The sequence below is a fragment of the Halichoerus grypus genome, chromosome 2 (assembly GCF_964656455.1).
Source record: "Halichoerus grypus chromosome 2, mHalGry1.hap1.1, whole genome shotgun sequence".
Lineage (NCBI taxonomy): Eukaryota > Metazoa > Chordata > Mammalia > Carnivora > Phocidae > Halichoerus > Halichoerus grypus.
In genome coordinates, this window is record NC_135713.1 from 2417028 (window position 1) to 2435268 (window position 18241).

An 18241-nucleotide genomic window follows, 5' to 3' on the forward strand; every position below is an offset into this window, starting at 1 on the left:
TGAAGTATGTGAACATCATGATTACAATAGTGTAACTAGTGGTTTTGTTGAAATAAAGGTAAGGAAAATTAATTTTATGAACTAAACATATAATTTGCAAATTACGGACATTGTTATATTTTTACTGCTGCGAACACTGCCAACCCATGAACACAAGGGCCAGATATGTATACTGATAAGAATTAAATACTGTCTTTGCTATTTTGCCATTTTGTAGTTTTGAAGAACTTCATCTCTAGCCCTAAATTGTAATGCTCCTGTTTGGGAGGTGTATTTGTAAGACAAGACAGTAGACTCCCTGTCAATGTTCTAGCCTTATTTTCAGCTGATACTTGGACATTCGGTACAGGGACCTCCAGGTGCAGCGCTGCACGGAGTCCGTAAGCTCCGGGACAGGCCCGCTGCGGTGAGGCACGCGGGGGGGACGAGGAGCAAGCTCTGAGTCCTTGTCCCCCAGAGCGCCCTGCGGGACAGGGAGGCCAACCCCAGCCTTGCACCTGCCATAGCAGAAAGCTCTCAGAGGAACTGGGGAAAACTAAGAGTAGACCCTGTGTTTGCTGGAACACTTGTATTGTCTGGATCGTCCCGCCTTCTAAACCTTCCATTCATTTTCACCCCCTGGGAACGAGCCCACCTGTACTGGGTCCAAGCTCCCTCCTTTCCCTCCTCCCTCCCCTCCCTCCTCCCTTCCTCCCCCTCCTCCTCTCTCTCCCTCCTCTTCTCTTTCCTCCCTCCCTTCCTCTCTCTCCCCCTTCCCTGCTCCCTGTCTCTCTCCCTTCCCCCTCCTTCTCTGTCCTCCCCCTCATGTCCCTCTCTCTTTCCTCCCTTTCCCTCCTCCATCCCTCTCCTCCCTCCCTCCCTCCCTTTCCCTCCTCTGTCCATCCTCCTCCTCCCCCCTCCCCCCTCCCTCCCTCCCACTTACCCACCTTCTCTCTTCACTATTTCTCTCACAGGCACTCTCTTTTCCTTTCTTTTCCTTGGAGCAGAAATGAAAGAGAGCAAGTTATTAAGAAGTGTCTGTCTGGTGAGAATGGACGGGCATTCAGGGCCTTGCCCTAACAGGAGGACAAGTGCAAGGACCCCTTCACCCCCTCTCCAGCCTTTTCGGTCCACGTCGGGAAGCTCAGACTGGGAAGATGAATGTAGCAGGACCGAGCTGGCCTTTGATCTGCATCCCTCCTCCTCTTCTGAGACATAGAGAAGGATGTCTTGTTTATGGCAAGGAAAACTATCCCCCTGGATTGCTGAAAAGTCACTTTTTAGCTTCTTCCCGACGATGCAGGCCTGCCGTTCCTGCTGGGTCTCTTGTGCTCTCAGCCATGGCAACGTCACGAAGGCCACAGCGGCGAGGCCCTAACCAGCCCGCCGACCGGGACGCACCCCAAACCCGGCTTTTGGAGACCCCGATATTCTCCAGCGCCATCTCCTATCTGAAGCTGGGGCGGGCTGCAGGCAGCGTCCCGAGGGCTTTCAGAAAGCATGGCTGCCCCGTCCACAGTGGGGCCCGATGGACAGCGCCGATGCTTCATAGCTGGCCGGCCAGATCCAGTCTGCATCCAAGCTGGAAAACCTGGACCTAAATTATGCATGTCCGACACAACCAATATCATCCCAAGAGGGCAAATTTGGTTCTCAGGGAATAAAAAGTCTTAATCCTCATTTGCATTAAGCACAGACATACATACAATACAAAGACAGATAGTATACATGTGTTATTAAAATTTCATGGGTGGGGGGTAATTAAGTAAAAAAAAAAAAAAAAAAGTCTACAAAGGCTCCTTAGGTGGATAGTGACGAGAAAAGGTGGTGGCCTATGAATTTATCTCAAAAAAGCCATTCCATGCATTTGTATTTTAAACACAAGTACGTGAAAGCAGCTGATCTAAAGGCGTCTGGCCCCCGGGGGCTGGGAGTGACGGTTTATGAACTGGGCTCTCAGGGGACCTGGACGCCCGCACAGTCACTCTATTTAACAAATGACACAACAGACTCTTTGGGTCAGAAGCTGTTCAGAGGAGGACGACAGAGGCGCTGGGGATGGGAGGGGCATCAGGAGGGAGAGCTCGGATGCAACACTGCCTGGCACCTGGGGGGCCCTGCTGGGGACCCTACAGGCTGGTCTGTGGGAGGGGCCACTGGTTGGCGGGGCGCTGGCCGAAGCCCACAAGGTCAAGGGGGGAAGAAGCACTGTCACCCCCCACAGGCACTTTGGGGTGGACCTGCCTGCCCCCATCTGTGCACGAGCACCTGTCCAGATGGGTCTCCTCCAGTGGTAACTTTTGTCCCCCGTTGTCTACTCTTCCTGTCTTCCTCCAGGACCTCCACACCTGCTGGGGTCCTGCAAGCTGCCTGTGGCCCGACGCTCAGTGTGGGGTGACCCACGCGGGCAAGGCAATCCCTACGTCAGACCTTCCAGGGGAAGCTGCCTGCCCACAGCCAGGCGCGGGGCATGGGGTGGTGAGCAGACGCCCCGACACCACAAGGAAGTCGAGGGCGCCCAGCGCCTGGAGCAGAACCGCCCCACGCCCGCACCAGCGTCTGCCGTCCCCAGGCCGCCGCGTGCCTAGACCCCTGACACAGCAGCTTGGTCCGCCCGTGGCTGAAGGACTGTCCAAGAACACGCATTTTCCCGTTTGATCAAATGTTTCAAATATCCTTCAGTAAATCTGTTAGGAGTTTTCATTATGTTGAATTTATTCTTAGATATTTTATCATTGTCATTACTCTCATAAAGACTCATTTATCTCCCAATAACTGGTAGTTTCTATTATATGGGGAAATTCTAACTTTGAGAATTTACTTAATAATTGGCTTTCTTGCTAATTTATTATTATTTATAATTCTAAGCTGTTTCTTCATATGTGATAATGTTTACAATTCTATCGTACGCCAATAATATACATTTTTCCCCTTTTCTGATGTAATGATTTCCAGCTGATAATACAAGCCGGTTCTTTCTCTGCCTTTCTCTCCAGAGTTCATTTACTTACCCAAACCCTTTGTCTCCTTCACAGACACATCGCCCCCACGGACATGTCTCTAGATCATCCTTCCTGCGGTTCCAATTCCCAACTGGGTTTATCCACTTAGATATCTTTCCCTATCTTCCAGTCATTAAATAAATTCACTTTTTCTCCCAAACTGGCCTCCGGGGGGACCCACCAGGCTCTGCTGGAGGCCTGCCCCTCCCTCAGTCACCAGCAACCTTCTTTCCTTCTGTCTAGCTGAGCCCTGGCTCCTGCAGCCTTGCCCCCCCACCCCCCGCCCCGTCCAGCCCCTAGAGACCACACTTCAACGGGGACGTCCCACGCTCCTGATCTGTACCACTTTTGTAGAGTTCTGGCATTTCAATTTAATTGTTTTGATGTGTTTTTTCCAACTACAATGTGAACCCTTCCAGTAGGACAGAAAGCAGATAGGGTATATTCTCTTTGCACTACACACTGTTGTCTCCCCAAAGTCGAGTTAGGTTGAATTCAATAAATACTCATTAGGTACATGCGCTGGGCCAAGCATGGGGACTGAGCCGCCCGTAGACACAGGTCTCCCCTGACCTCGTAGTGCCTAGAACCTTTCCTCCGAGCAGGCCTCTTATAAAGTGCTCATTTATTTATTTTAAGATTTTATTTATTTATTTATTTGAGTGGGGGGAGAGAAGCAGGAGAAAGAGAGGGAGAGGGACAAGCAGACTCCACGCTGAGCACGGAGCCCGATGCGGGGCTCGACCTCGCAACTCTGAGATCAGGACCTGAGCCGAAATCAAGGGTCGGATGCTCAACCGCCTGAGCCCCCCAGGGGCCCCTAACGTGTTTATTTTTCTCTCCTCAGTGGTTTCAGCCGTGTTCTAACAACCAACCCTGGATGTGCAACTTAGATCTCTTCCCTGGCGGTGCAGTGTCCTGTGTTGGGGAGCCCCTCTCCTCCCTGTGAACCCCTCCCCCAGCGCCCCTTTCTTCCAGAGCCATCCTGAGGATAAATTACGTGCTTGCAGAATGTTCTGAGGGGGACACTGCATAAACACAATGCAGAGCTCTGCCTGCCCTACCTGGCTAAAAATGTTGCTGAGTGGATTCTAAATAGATGGCCGCCTCATCTCCTCCGGGAGCTCCGTTCTGCTTCCACGGAGCATCCCCACGAGGCTCAGCCTTTTAAAAAGAGGGGGAAGGAAACAATGGAAGGTGCCCTGGTTTATAAATAGCCATATTATTCTTAGAAGGCACCCCTGGAGCGGAGCCCTGTGAAGCTGCTGACTTGACATGACTTAACCAGGGAGATCAATGGGCCCCGGAGCCCCGAAGTGCTGGGGCTGGCATTCCCGGTGGTGCCCGTCCCCCGAGGGCGACGTCCGTGCCACTTCGGGTTTGACTGAGGATCTTCTAATGATCACCGAGAGTGAAAAGGTTCCTGAGAGCACAGGTTAAACACAAGGACAAGGAATGTGGCCCCAGTCTGCCAAATGAGAAAAAACAGTCTTCCCCCATCCCGGCCGCTGTGTGCGCACCCGGCCTGTTTTAGCAGATGCCCAGATGGTGAGCCGCCGTTCCCCAAAGGAGCAGCTCCCAAAATCATTAGCAATTCCACATGAGAAGCTGTTCGTTTTTAAGTGGATGGATTAAAAGCAGCCTATTTCCCATCCAGCATCCTCGAGGGATCTGACCCAAACTACCACCCTATACAATCAGCATTCCAGTTGGAAGCCCCCTGAGCACAGCCCACACTCAGCTCCCGGCTGGGTTCTACCACCAGTCCTGACAGGCAGCGGCCCAGAGGAGCAGTACCCCCAGCGAGCGGGGACTGACCAGCTGGTGTCCCTCTGGGAGTGCCGGGGCCGCCCGCCAGCCCCGCCACCTGCAGGACCCCTCCCCGCCCGTCAGGTGGGCCTCAGTGCCCCTCCCTGCGCAGCCCTAGGCGTGGAAGAGAGCCAAGCGTGGGAATACCGTAAATTTGCTGGCGGAGGGGTGAGTCCCCCTCCCTCCTCACACCCTGCCGCTGTCCACCTGGTTGTAAGGGCATTTTTCCTTCAGGCCGCACTGTCTTTATTCCGACCTTGCATCTCCGGCCCGCGAGCTCGGGCAGGTGCTACCCGATGGGCCACAGAGCTGAGCAGCAGGACGGCCCAGCCCTGGCTGACCAGGTCCCGTGAGCCGAGCCGGTGGCTGCCCGGTGGTGGATGCAGCGTGCAGTGCCGACATTTCCATCCCGCAGACCCATCTCTGGCCCTGGCCAGACAGGAGACAGCCCTTCCCGTCACGCAGAGGCCAGATCCCGTAACGCCTGAAGTGGGGCACGGCAGAGCAGAGGGCTACCGGGACAGAAGCAGCCCGGAAACAGAGCTTCATCGTCCCAGACCTGGGGGATCTGCCGGTTCTCCCTGCTGGTGGGATCTGCGTGCGCCCGTCCATCCGTGGGCCCTCCCAGAGGCCGCAGGGCCAGTCCCCGTGGCTTTGGACTGGGGCTTCCCACCAAGCATGCAGTGCGGTGACAACATTCCAAAGTGCACCTCACCTGAGTCCTTGCCGGGGACTCTGACGCCCACGCAGCTCCGATGGCTGGTCAGTAACCAAGTCACACAATGGTTGTCCAAAAGCAAAGGTGATATCACAGCCACGTGCAAAAGTGACCTCTCATCAGCGAGGAGCGCCTGGCAGTCACTCAGCGTTACGAGGTAGGGAGTCTGCGTAAGACCAGAAAGTCAAGAATTTTGAACGTATGTTTCCGCAGGATGCCACTGAAGCCCTTGCTTGCTTCAGTTCCGCCATCCCACTACGTGGAATTGGCAGGGGTGACTTTCGATGCGCTTGCTCTCTCAGCAGCTCCCCGCGGGGTTGTGGGCGTGGGAATGCCGGGACACCCCTGCTGGCCGGTGCGTCCCCCACAGGCTGGCAGAGCGTGGGGCAGGGGAGAGGTGAGCCGGGCGGGTCCTGCTCAGAACTGGGAAACGGATGCTCACTGGAACTTCCAGCTCTTCCTTCTGTCTCCTTCCCCCCCAGCCCCCCGATTCCAAGTAGCGTTCCCTCCTCGGCCACCGGGGCCTCTCACCCCTGACAGGGGGACCTGCTGGGACCGTTGGATGTTGCGGCCCCCTCATCCTGGGCCCCAGGCCGTGCACACAGGCCTCAGTTCCACTGCAGAGTGGACCCGGTCTGCACCCGTTTAAGCCCCCGGAGAGGTGGAAGGAGGACTGCACAGCACGGCTCCCAGAAAACGCACCACATAAAGGCCAAGGTCAGTGATGTGTATCTCGGGTTTATAAAAACAGACCTTTGACCCTGTTCAAGAGGGACCTGCTCACGATGACGAGGGCGGGCTTCCTGGTTACTGCAGCTGTCTGAGAACCGTGTCTCTGTCCCAGTTTCATTCCTCCAGACCTATGGGCAACCTGCTGCCCTGCGGACATGGAAGTCGGCACCGTAACTTCTATTTTCACACCCTGTCCTGTTCCCGTCCTGCAGGTCCCCTTCCCAGAGCGAGGCGGATGTGTGAAAAGCCGGGCAGCCCCTTGTCACCCGCACTGAACCGAATGGGTCTGTTGATGTGTCAGACCCAAGTCCCTGCTCAGCCCTGGCCAGAGAGACCGTCCTGGCCAAGCTGGCCAAGTGCTATAAATAAATCACAGCTTTGTGGGGCAGGAAGCGCGCGCTGTTATCTTCATTTCCTCCAGAGGCAAAGCTCGCTCCCGAGCAGGAGCGTCCTGAAGCTTCTGTGGGAAGGAGGCCATCGGGCAGCGGTGCTGGCCTGGATTCGGGGCACAGGGCCGCCGGCCGGGGTGACACCCTCACAGAGCGCAGCTGCAGGAGCTTCGCATCCTTCACTGGGCACGTGTCTCCACAGAGTGCTTGCCTTGTCGGGGTCCACTTCCACCCTTCTAGAGCGTTCCGTGCCTCCGTGGGGCAGTCTTCTCACTGCGGGGTCGCAGGTGGATAAACGACCAGAATCCTTTGGCTCTGGGGCCTGAGGAAAGCAGCGTGCGGGGCGTCGGGCAGGGTGAGCGCGTGCGTGTACGAGGCGGGGCGCCCCCGTGGCATGGCCCAGAGCAGGGACCCCCAATCTGCGAGGCAGCCGCTCGCTCCTGGGATCAAACTCACCAGCTCCCTCTGGAAGGTGACACGCGGAGGCCGGGGGACACCTGCGTGCAGAACGCTGTCATTTCCGAGGAGCCAATGACGGAGTCAGGTTTGCATGGGAAGATGTGGACCCTGCTCTGCAGACGGTCACACACGGAGTGGGACTGACACGCGCCTGGTCTGCAAGCCTTCACTCTTCACGCACGTCCCCTCGTTGGAACTGCGAAGGTGAGTGAGGGGGAGCCAGCGGATGGCAGCTGTGTCAGGCAAAGGAAGGACCCCAAACCCGGTGTCCGAAAACAGCGCGAACTTACCGCCCGGCAGCTCTGGGCCGGAGTTCTGACAGCATGCTCCCTCCAGAGGCTCCAGGGCAGGGTCCTCCCTGCCCCTTGCAGCTCCTGGGGTCTGGGGGAGCTCCCGGGCTCGTGGCTGCACTCTGCTCTCACGGGGTTTCTTCCCTGCGCGTCCCTTGCCGCGACACACAGGGGAACAGAGTCTGTCACCTGTCCCTCAGGAGGGCCACTGACACGGGACCTTCTTGACCACGACCTTCTAAGTCCATGTTTGAATACTCCAGATTCGGGGATCTAAACTCCATTGCATTGATCCCACTCATGATCCTAAACTTAACTTTATCCACAAGGACTATTTTCCCAAATAAGGTCACAGTCGAGGTTCCTATTGGGCGTATCTTCTGGGAGCGGGCAGCCCCTCCCACACCCACCTACAGGTAACGTCCATGCACGTGACGCAGACCCTGCCCTGCGGGTGAGGGGGCTTATGACTAGCTTTCCAGGGTTCCCCCCAAAGGGACGGTGTCCTCCGTCAGGGGGAATGGAGGCAAGGAGAGCTCAGCACATCAGGAACTCTGCCATAAATGTCTACTGAGTTTGGGTCCATTTTCAATTTTTTATGAATTACAGGGCAAGAATTCCTGTGCTCGGCAAGGGGGTGAAAGATAGATACAGACTGGCTGGAGCTCACAGAGAAAGAGGACTGGGTGCGGCAGGGAGGACCGGTGTCCATACAGAAGGAGGGAGGACCGACTCGGTGTTTCCCGGTGACACTGTCACTGCATGGCACGCCGAGCCCGTCTGAGTCCGCGGGAGGCTGGTGTCCAGCAGGACACTGAGCCTCCAGGGTTTTGCATCCCCAGCTCTTTCTGCAGGGGGTCCCGGAGGACAAGCGGTGAGGGTGTGGGGTCTCCAGGAAGTGTCGGACTCTGGGCTCCAGCAGGTGTGCTTTGTGTCTGAGTGGCTGTGGGCTCTCTGCAGCATGTTACACCACAGATATGCCGTGTCTGGTGCTTACTCCGAGTTACCTGAGTGAGCGGACTTAGAAGCCCTGGGGCGTCACAGGACCCACACCACTTTTCAAAGGCAAGAGTCTCCTGGGAGAGAATAAGACCAGGGACGCGATGCCAGGCGAGCTCGGGAGCTTCTGAGGCAGGAGAGCACTGACGCTGGGAGGACTCCAGCTGGTTAGGGATTGGCGTTGACAGCAGGAGAGTGTTGGGCAATTAATCAATACCCAGCCTGTGCAGGGTCTACACAGGTGCCCACAAAGCCCTGGAGAAGACTTGCGGGGGTGTTAAAGGCGGGGGAAGCCGGTGGAGGAAAACAAGCAACAGCTAAAAAGTGAGATGGGTTTTAGTGACAAGATATCTAATTGACTTTATTGTCCTCCAATTTATCGTGATGGGAGTTGAGCATTTTTGGAATGATTAAGAGGGAGTGAAGTCCATCAAGGACGTGTTGTTCCCTACTCTCCTCTTTATCCGTCAATCATTTGAAGACAGGGAGATCAAGACACAAGAGTACTCAGCATCCAGAAAAGGGGGAGCAAAGTAATAATCAGTTTGATAGATCATCCGGCTGATCCATTTTGTCAGGCTCCAAGGGGACGTTTCAGGAGTCCCGAAAGTCCCCATTTTGTGGGTGCCAACCAATTTTCCTTCCCCAAAGAGTTTTAGCTAGATATAATTTCAGGACTTAACATTTCTCTTTGCAAAGTATGATGCATGTCTTCAGTGGAGGGATGGTTAGAAATCATCAATATTTGTGCTTCTTTTTGTATTTTATGTAAATATTTTACTATTAACGTGCGCACGTCCCAGAGTGAAGGAATATGTTGGAATCCAGTGGGTGGTCTTTGCGAAGCCAGGAGCGAGCCAAGGACTGTTTTAGATGGACAGCACACAACTCTCCCAAGGGCCCCTCCGCTTGCGCAGGGAGATGCATCTGCCACCCCACACAAGCTATTGTGGGAAGGGTTGCTATGGTTCCCTCCCACTTCGTTCCCAACCCCACTACACAAGACTCTCACACCGATCCATAGAGTTGACCTCATCTCTAGAAACTTTAAAACTGACTGGGAAGGTGTTTATCAGCACAAATAAAATCTCTAAGTCTGGCTAATTGACGAGCTGAGCAGCTCATTCACTATGAAATTGAAACCCAGCGTAATGCGTGTTTGGAGTTTACATGTCTAACGTTTAACATATTCTGGGACTTCAGTGCAAAGCTTCCAGTGTGAGTCTGTTACTTAGTAATCACTTCGAACCTGTTAGCCTCACTCCCCACTGCTCTTCCTAAAGTCAAACCTGAGTATAGCCCATCTTTCTGAGTAATGCTTAATTTTGGGGAAAAAAAAAACCCGGAAATTTGTAACTCAATTGTTACAGGATTAGAGTTCTTAAAATTGAGCAAGAATTACTTCTTTTGTGTAGCAAACACTTCACAAAGCCAACTTCATGGAAAAAAGAACATTTCATGCTCCCTTTAAGAATTGACTATTAGCCAAAAATGTCTTCTGAGTAACACTGCTTCCAGTTGAAGTTTGGGTTCTAACGCAGATGCATTTTTAAAGCAGGACAGACATCTCACTAATGTGCACAAGTGGACTTTGTCAGGGGGCCTTCATGAAGCTCCCCCAGAAGAGCCCAGAGGGGCTGAGTTCACCCCAGGGGGAGGGGCGGGTCTTCTCCCCAAGTCGTCAACCCTCTCCTCTCCCAGGGGTGCTTGCAGCTCTGGGGCTCTTTCCGACGTGCACGGATTTTCTCCCCACTTCCCCTGTTCTCAGCAGCAATTATTCAGGTGCGATGGAGTTGGACACCCCCTGCTTGCATGACCTCAGAGTCCCCTGCCTGTTCTTATTCCAAGAGTGAAGGAGAGGTCTCCTTGGATTCTGTATGGAGATAAACCAGGGCGATGCTGCCTGTGAGGGTCATTTTTATGTGTCAATTGCACCAGGCCATGGGGTGCCCCGATATTTAGTTAAGCATGACCATGGGTGTGTCTTTAAAGATGTTTCTGGCTGAGTTAGCATTTGAATCTGCAGACTGAGCTATGCTCAAGAGGGGCTTGGCTGTGGATGACGTATTTGTCAGATTTCTCCAGAGAAACAGAACCAAGAGGAGATGTCTGTCTATCATCTATCTATCTAGACTGTCCTCCCTGCTGTGCGTGGGCCTCCTCCAATCAGTTGAAGGCTGAGTAAGTGAAATACTGAGTAAGAAAGAATTCTCTCTCTGCCTGACTACATTTGGGCTTGGTCATTGGTGTTTTCCTGCCTTTGGACTCAGACTAAAACTATAGCATTGGCTCTGTTGGGTCTCCTGGTTGCAGATGGTAGATCTTCAGACTTTCTGGCCTCCATAACCCCATGAACCAATTGCTTAGAGCACCTCTCCCTTCCATGCTCTCTCCCTTCCCCCACCCCCTGCTCTCTCTTTCTCCTCTGATAGATAGATAGATAGATAGATAGATAGATAGATAGATAATAGACAGACATCTCCTCTTGGTTCTGTCTCTCTGGGGAAATCTGACAATTATATCATCCACAGCTAAGCTCCTCTGAGCATAGCTGCAAAACCACTCACCAAGGCGGCCCCTCCATGCAAAGCAGGCCCCACGTGGCTGGCTCGGAGAGCACTGGCCAAAGTCCCCAAACTAGGAAGGAAGGTCTCTTAGTTCTTCCTGTCACTGAGGAAGAGACCATGCTCTTGCATCTTGGTGGGGCGGGGGGTGAATTTTTGTACATAAATCCAAGACTAAGGAGCAGCTTGAAAAGAGTTTCCAGGGACCGTTTGGTCCTGTTCATCTCTGGAGAGAATTCGAATGGCAGCAAAATGTGACAAAAACATATTAAACGTGTTCCCATCATTGACAATAATCTTTGAGCACAACAGTTTAATTCAGAAGAGTTCATTCGCCCAGAGAAGTTTTCTCTCCCATTATTGGCTTTTGATCTTATTCATGTCATCTGTTTCTAGAAAAGAAATTTACAAGTATTCTTCTATAAGTCCTTCCACCTCTTTTAAATAGGAAAACTGAGTGGATTGCAACTGTTTTCCTAGTCACATTTTGTTTTCTGTGCTTGCGGAGGGGAGAGAAGACCATTTCCCCGTCCTGGGCCCCCGGACTCCCCGCGCTCCTGCCTTCTGCAGGCCTGAGGGAGCACGCCGCCCGTCGCGGGAGCCCGACAGGAAGGCACTCCTGAGCTGTTCAGGCCGTGCCAGCGTCTTTACTCTCGAGACAGGCACATTAGTCTGATGTTAGCGAATCTCCTTAATTGAATTGCCTGCATAAATTGCAAGACGGGGTGGACAAGTGATAGGGAAAAAATGTGGGTTTTTTTCCCTCTAAAAAGAACCAAAATATGTAAACAGCCCATCATGCAGGAAGAAGCGTATGTGCCTTGTATTGAAAGGGGAAAAATCCTTTGGAGAAATGGGAGGATAGCACAGGGTAGAAGCCGCTAGTCTTCTATAGCGGACAGCCCCGAGTGGTAGAGGCCATTATTTCTTGCATTTTCAGAGCAAATGAACTTGACAGATGGCCGTGTCACCCAAACCCCCACCTACCAACTTGATTATGCAGAAAACAATACAATGGAGAAGAAATCATTACTGAAGGAACCTGGTTAGTCCACAGAGGGCCAGGGAAGGCAGAAGAACAAAATTACAGTGGTGGAATTGAACAGCAAGAATGCATTTAACATAAAGTGGGTTACAGCAAGGCAATCAGTCATGGCTAAAGCTATTGTCTGAGCTTGCTTGCATGGTATATGAAGTCATCTGTCATCTCCCACGGAATTTATGCTTAGTTTATAGGAGAAACTACAAAGGTTTTGCCAGGACATGTCTAGGTAGCCTTACGTAGCCCAAATGTGGATCCACAGAAAGACAATGGTGGGCATTCTCGGTGCTCTGATGCCGTCCGTGTTTGGGAGGCTACGATCATGCCCCGTCAGATGCCCCCAAGACCCGAGCAAGGCGGTTTGCAGGAAGTTCAGGACCTGCTTCCTTCAGCTTCTGCAGAGAACAAGCTGCTCACGCCGGCATCGGGCTGAGAAGATGCAAGGCCAAAGTTCAGACAGGGCTTCATAGAAGTTGGAAAAGGATAGAGTCTTAAGTTCAGAAAGACAGACCTCTCCTGTATGTGGCCATGTACATTTGTAAGAACAGCTCAACTCTGAAGAAATAGGCAGTGTCGGCCATGTGACGGACGGCCGGGATAAATGGCTGATGCCATTCCAGGTGTATCAACTCCCAGCGCCAAAGCAGGTGTTTCCAGACCACTGAAGACTTCTTAGGAATAAGGCAGCTTTCCTGCTCCTTTCCTGAAAATTGGTGGGATTTTGCCGCCTTTATGTATTTCTGCCTGGAGCTTCTCCCATCAGAGAGCCTCCTCCCCATCTGTCCCTGCTTCTTGAGGCCATTACCACGCTGCGGACCCCGCTCGAGCTCACCAGCCGGCCGCCGGCCTGCTCAGCGCACGGCTCGCAGCTCTGTTGTCACGAGACCCCGTTCCTCCCGGCGCTGCAGTGGCTTTGGTCGTGTCCCAGCTCTGCCAGTAGAACGCCCGTTCCCAGGACAGGGGGCGCGTCGTGTGCGTCCGCCTCAGGAGCTGTCATCCCCCTGCACAACCTCGGTACGCATGCCTGTGGCGTCTCTGCCGAGCCTGTCCGTCCGCCAACGCTGTGCCCTTTCGCGCAACACCGTGATACCCGCAGAAAACATTCAGATGTGCAGGTGCTTCCTGATTTGCCAACTTGATTTTGTATAATTTTAATTCACTTGTACGACATTAATATAATTAGATTACATGTTACCTACAATAATATATATTATAATTTAATGTATTAAAAATTAATATGGGTAATAATTCGTTGACTTTAGTTATATGAAAGTTGTCAAAAATTGACCTAGGAATCCAAGTGCTTTCCCAGAGCATTGGCTCTATCTGATTATCTACTGTTATTATCTTTACAGACACTCGTGACCAATGGCTTCCGTCCTCCTTCCACCTTTACTTGATGAAAGATACCTATCTGGCACCGTTAGAACAAGGATCTGTTTGTGCGCCATGTCAAACCAAAGAACAAACAAGAACATTTATCTTAGACAATTCTGACTTAGAGAAGTCCAGTTCAGAGTCCCTTGTTCAAGCCTCTCTACGGAATGTGTTTTCCCAGATTGGAAGCCAATGAGCAGAGGATAGATCTCATTTACCTAAAGTAGCTCAAACAGACTGCCATGAAATCACATTTGCTGGTGATTACGAGGCTCAGGAGAATGCAGAAGTCTGTGTTCAGTTTTCCTCGAGTGGAAGGGCTGCCCATCCTGGGGCAGAAAGCGGCACCGTGTCTCCAAAACAGCCACCAGACCTCGAAGCCTCAGGGACGCAGCCTTTAAAGGAGGCGGTCCTGGTGGCCAATTGCCTGCCACGGGCAGACTCCGACCTTCGCCTCTGGCTCCCTGGCAAGAAGACGCTGTTGGATGTCCCCTCAGAGCCCCGCTGCATGCCAGGTGTGTCCTCGCTGGGGACAGTCCCTGATCTCTGAGACGGCTGGCTCTTTGAGCCGGAGCATCCCGGCCGGGCCCGATGGAGGAGCCGAGGGGCACAGCGGGGCACAGCCCAGAGCGAACTGGGCGGTTCTGGGTTCTGTGACTCTCATGTCTCTTTACACTGGGACGAGCAGCCTGGCTGACGTCTTGATTGTGGCCCAGTGAGACCCGTTGAAACTTTAGGTGGGTCCCCGGCCCTCTGGGGACAAGAGTCGTCTCTGGAATTCACCTGCATAGCCCCAGAGGGGCTGAGCACACTTGTACATGGAGGTTCTGACAGTGACAGGTGTAAGCAGGCGTGGGGGCTCCTCAGATACCCCCGAAGGGTCGGCTTGACCACAGTGGCCAGAACAGGTCAGTGCTGACTGGAGGACAGGGGCCCTGCTCATGGTCTGCATCTGCAGCTGTGTCCTTGTCGGGGCCATCCTCCAGGTTTGTGGGTGCGTGTCCCTTGGGTACTTGTGGGGGGGACGATTCCAGCTTTCCTGAGACTACCGGCCCCGAGTTCAACCCCTCATAATGCCACCCTCAGAATCATCCTGTCGGCTGCCCCAAATGCCCACACGCAGAAATCCCTTTCCCCGCACACATTCTGCCCGAGACGCTAGGACAGAGAACCCAGGCCTCGGTTAGGACGTCTGGGGGCTCATCTCTGCCTCGTCACGATCTGCACAGATACACTGACGGTGTCCTCCACGAAATAAAGCATCTGTGAGTCTGAACCTTAGGAGTTGTCTACTCAATGCCACAGACCTGACCCATGATGGCTTTTCTCAGGACCAGAAACTTAACAATCTCCTCCAACCCCAAATAATAATAGTAATAATTACTATTACCTCTTCCTTCATGACAGGTTAGGTCTGGGAGTCAGAATCAACAATTGCGTCCTGGTGGAATAAAGCCGGGTTCTGGGACATGTCTGCTCAGATGTGGTTTGGGGGCACGGCCCCCCTACAGCCACGGGTGGGACTGCGGGTGTGTCCCATACACCCTGAGGGACTCACCTGCTGTAGTTCTTGCTGAACTTGTCTGGGATTTGTGGGGCCTCACAGGGACTCCTGGCTGGCGGGGGCGCATGGGCCACCCAGACCGGACCTGAAGGCCTCCTGGCTGCTCGCAAGGCTGCCCCCTTGAAGCTGTGGTCCAGCTTCATACCCGAAGGTCACGGCCAGGGCGAAGGGAATTGCGGGCGAAGGAGAACAAATACTCGGTTCGGCAGTATCCATTGCTGAGGTGCCAACCCCGGTTTGGACAGAGAACCAAGGAGTCTGAACAGTGGCTTAGTGGGTGGCAGCCTTCACCTCTGCTCCCCCCCACCCCTCCAGGGCAAACTGGGGCATGCTCACCTCAGCAGCGATGACCCACGGGGGGCTGAGGTAAACACCCACTGCCCCTCTTCGGGGCTCATTGCACGTTTGCTGCAAACCTGACTTGTTGGACGGTCAGACCCAGATGAAAGGAGCAGAGGTGGCCTTCTGCTCAGGACGTCCTGCCATGGTACTTGGAGTCCCTGATTTCCATGGCTGAGAGACCCATAATCCACTCAACGGCCACGAAGAGAAAAGTTAGCACACAGACATGAATCATTTAACGCCCTGGTGCCCACATAGTCCGCAGAGCAGCATGACAACACCTTCCCAGTCCATTCACAGAAGGCACTCCTCAACTGTCGTTATTTCCTGGGGCCTCTGGCTCTTTCAGCTCATCTCCGGCTACGTGGACCATGGGAATGTGCCCAGCAAGTCAGAAACATGAGAGACCAGCAGGAAGAGGAATGGGGTCCCCGTAGAGCTCCTGCACGACGAAGCCGAACATCCGCGGAAGGGCTGCATCTCTATCACCGGTAGGCCCCCCGAGAGTGATGGGGCCCCCGGATGGCAAGGCTCCCAGCCCTTCCCCGCTGCACGCCCTGCCCCATCTTCTTCCCCAGGCTGGCGGATGACTCAAGGGGCTCACACTTGACACTTGGCTGCCCCAGCTCTTGATGCACTCTGCCTGCCTCCCTCCTGGCATTTTCAAGGTGTCCAACATCTTCACCGTGAGCAGGTGCAGCCCCATGCCTGCCATCACCCCTCCTTGCCCATGAGGCCACACCAGGCTTGCTAGCTTCCTTCCAAACTGATAGAGAAAACCTTGGTGATGTAGTCAGCGCTCCGCATTCTCTCAGATGGGTACGTTTGTGTGCTGTGCCCAATGTGGGGGCTCTGACACTGGGTGCCATGAACAGGCCTGCTTCCGTCTGAGCAGCTAGAGCATCTTCAGAATCTTGGGCCTAGCCTGGGGTACCAGTGAAGGACAAGCTAGCTGTGGGTGACCTAGGAACCCCTGGACAGGATGAGAAAGTGAAGAATCCTTCCCTGAAAGAAATGAAACTGACGTAAATGGGAATTTACTGGAAGGCTAACGACCCTGGAGGTTTGGAAAAGAGGAAAGAGAGGGCTCAGGAAATAGCCTCTGAGCTGTCACCTTAGTGAGGGGCCTGAAACCGTGATGTTCTCCTGCTCTGTACTCGAAGTCCCCAGACCCAGCACCGAGTACGGGCTTGGCCGAGCCCAGAGCTCATATCCACAGCCTCTGTCCCCCGGGCACTTTCCTCTAAGACTGCACATATCCACAGACAGGAAGTTTGCCAAAAGGAGCATCGCGTCCGTGGGAAGGGGAAGGAGGCTGCATAACCCATCCCAGGCTGCTGTGCAGGAATCCTGACCAGGCTGTGCTCTGGACGCGTTTGAGACCGAGCATTCTCCGGTCCCTAAGTCTCCAGGGATGCTTTTGCTGGGATCTGGAAGCAGATGTGTCTGTGGCTACAGGTTGCCTACTTATGAACTCGCCCAAATTTTGAGCTTCACAAAAATACGTTAGATACTGTGATTGGTATCTACATAGGACACTTTGTTCTTTTTAGGGACAATTTAATTGTGCCAGTCGAGTTAGGATCAAAAAGAAAAAGTAATGGCATGAGACATATGTGGAGTAATGACATGAAATTGTAATGGGTGGTCTAGGCTGATATGGGGGAGGGGGAGAACTGGCCTGCGAGGCTTATTTACCCATCGAAGAATTTCCACAACAATCTTCACAATGGAGTTTAACACAACTCAGGAGAACATGCAGTTAAGAGCAATCTTGTATCGGCAGGAAATAGACCAGATGACAAAAATCTAATGCATGCATTTCTGTGATTTCACGACACATATCTGCAGAGTTCAGGGCTCTGGCTTTAATTTGGAGACAGCCCACTGATGGCAGCAGTGAGAATGCCTCAAAATAATGTCACATTTCAGGGCTGTGAGGCAGAACATCCACATATGCCGAAAGAGCAGAGACCCAAGAGCAAAGGTCAACGGAAAAGTCCTAGACTCAGTCCTGCCTTCCGGCCGTTCAGAGACATCCCCCCGCGGCAGCTCCCCTGTGGTGGGCGGCCGAGGGAGGCAGCCCACGCTGCTCCGAGCTGGAAGGACTGGAGTCCACACTCGGTCTCCAGACTTGGGGGCTAGCAGCCGAGGGTGAGGAGATGCGGAACGCACGGTGCCCTAGCAGAGCTCCCTCCAAGCCCGGTCTGAGATGCAGGACCCTCGCCTGAGCGGGGGAGATGGATGGGGAGAGTGAAACAGGACGGATCCTTCAGGGAGCCCTGAAGCCTGCTTGCACCCCAAGTGAGCACCCTAGAAGGGGGGCCGGACTTCTGTGCCCTGGAGGAGGGGCACGGCCCCAGGGGAGGTGGACCTGGTTACCAGGAGAGGGGCCTTGACCATCGGGGGAGTGGGCTGAGCACCCACAGCACCCGGCAGGGCTCTAGCTGTGCCTTCATCTCCCTCCCCCCTACCCTCTGTTTTTAACACAAATTGAGTGTGGAATAATTTGAGAGTTACAGAGTACAGAGAATCCCCATATCCCCAGCACCACCTGCCCTGTTTCCCATCTTCCCTCCTCTGCGTCCGCTGTCTCTTCCTGAGGCGGTCGTTCGTGGTGTGAAGAGCAGGAGACAGAGGTGGGGAGGTAGCTCCTCAGGTTCCCCATGTCCACTTGCAGAGGGGATTGACAAAGCTCATGTTGCAGGAACAGTGTGGTCCACGCAGTTCATGGGACCTCGCGATGCCTCAGCTGCAGAATCTGACCCGTCCATGTCGTCGAAGGCTGCAGACGCCAGCTTGCAGGGGTCGGTAAGGTGGGCGGTTAACTGGCCAGAGCCCTTAGTGGTTGTGCATGCGCCCGGGAGTGGGAGGAGGATTTCCCAGAGTCAGCCCCGCTTTGTCCATCTGTCCTGCCCCTGTCGGCTCTGTCCCGTCAGTGAGGACCTTCCCGCTGCTGACGGCAGGCCTTACCT